Raw genomic sequence first — 1,677 nt, 5'->3', positions numbered from 1 at the left:
TAACCTCCTAAAAGAAGGCCCCAAATGAAAATTCCTAGGAACATCATAGTCAAAATTCAGAACTACTAGGTCAAAGGAAAAAAAAAATACTGCAAGCAGACAGAAAGAAAGAACCACAGTCAGGATCAAACATCATTTAGCAGCTACCACCAAGAACAAGTCATGTAGAAAAATTCTATTCAATTCAATAAACATTAAGTGTTTATTGTGTGCAAGGCACTGTGCTACACACTGAGGATACAATCTGTAACCGCAGTCTCAAAGGTCATTGGTATGAGACACTCTTTTTATTGGTGGAAATGAAGGCCTGACCTCTGTGAGAGGCAAGAGAGTTCCAACCTTCACAAGTCTCTTTTGGTTCTCCAAGTGAGCCCTCCTTGAGTCCCCCTTCAGGACTCCTCAGGGCCAGTCCCTTTTAGGGCTATTGGAGCACCAGTCCTCTTCAGGACTCTAAGGGTTGAGTTGCTTTGGGTACTTCTGACTTCCAGCTTTAAGAGAAAAGACAGAAGATGCAAAGACCCTGGGAAGACATAAGAGGAACTGACAGATCCTCTCATGTCCCTATTCTCAGCTTGTTACACTAGAGACTTTGGAGGGTTTCCTTTTGGGTGAGATCCAGGACCCTCTCTCTTGGTGAAGCTGAGTTGTCCCATTCTCAGTGGGGGAGAACTCCTTCACTCTAATTTGTCTGGTATATACTCTCCTACCGTATGTATACCTTCTCTGGTTTCTGTTTTGCTATCATTTGGATGAATAGGTTTCTTTGCTGTTCTCTACGTGTGCTCATTGTGGATCTGGTATTTGGTGGACAAGCCTTGGATACAGAGCTTGGGGTCCCCTCTCTCCCCAGGAATGACAAAGCAATCAGAAGGTAGATAGAATCCAACTACATCCCCTAAACTAATAATATTTAGGTGTGCAGATAGATCTACTTCTTCCCAATACCCCCTCTCTATGAGGAAAGTAGTGTGTCCTTTGGCCCCAACCTCCTGCTTTCCCTCCTGTCAGAAATGAGAGTCGCCTTTGGAGAAAGGTCTGCGGAGAAGAAGCCCTCCACAAACATGTGCCCCTCTCTACATGTAAACCTCCATTCTGCTACAAATCTAATAGGGAAAGACAAAACACAGAAGGAAGCTAGGGTAGACAGGACACCAAGGGGGTAACCTCTCAGGATCTTGTTCCATAAAGTTTGAACTAAGCAGAGCTGCAGATGAGTGCTATCTTATTTGCTATAGTGAAGCAAATAAACCTTTAATGAAATAGAGGACTTCCAATAATTCCTAGTGAAAAAACAGAACTGTGGAGACGCTTTGGAAGTACAAATACAAAGATGAAGAGAAACATTAAAAGGTAAACATTAATGAATAATGAGAAAAGACTAATCAAGGATAAATTATATATGTTCAGATACCGTGTTTCCCCGATAATAAGACACTGTCTTATTATTTTTTTTGGACAGAAAAACACCAGAGGGCTTATTTTCAGGAGAGGGCTTATTTTAATGAACATTGACAGCAATTTTAATAAACAGGTAAATGTGAACAAAAAAATGTACCTTTATTCAATAAGCAAATCACTGGGGAAGAACAGGATGATGCGCTCACTGCTGCAGCTCTGATTGGATGCAGCTCGGAGCGCATCATCCTGTTCTTCCCCAGTGATTTGCTTATTGAATAA

The sequence above is a fragment of the Petaurus breviceps genome, unplaced genomic scaffold (genome assembly GCF_028583685.1).
Source record: "Petaurus breviceps papuanus isolate PSGF00001 unplaced genomic scaffold, PetGlider_PUasm1.0 37, whole genome shotgun sequence".
Classification (NCBI taxonomy): Eukaryota; Metazoa; Chordata; class Mammalia; order Diprotodontia; family Petauridae; genus Petaurus; species Petaurus breviceps.
The sequence above is the reverse complement of the archived record's forward strand: the minus strand, read 5'-3'. Positions refer to the sequence as shown.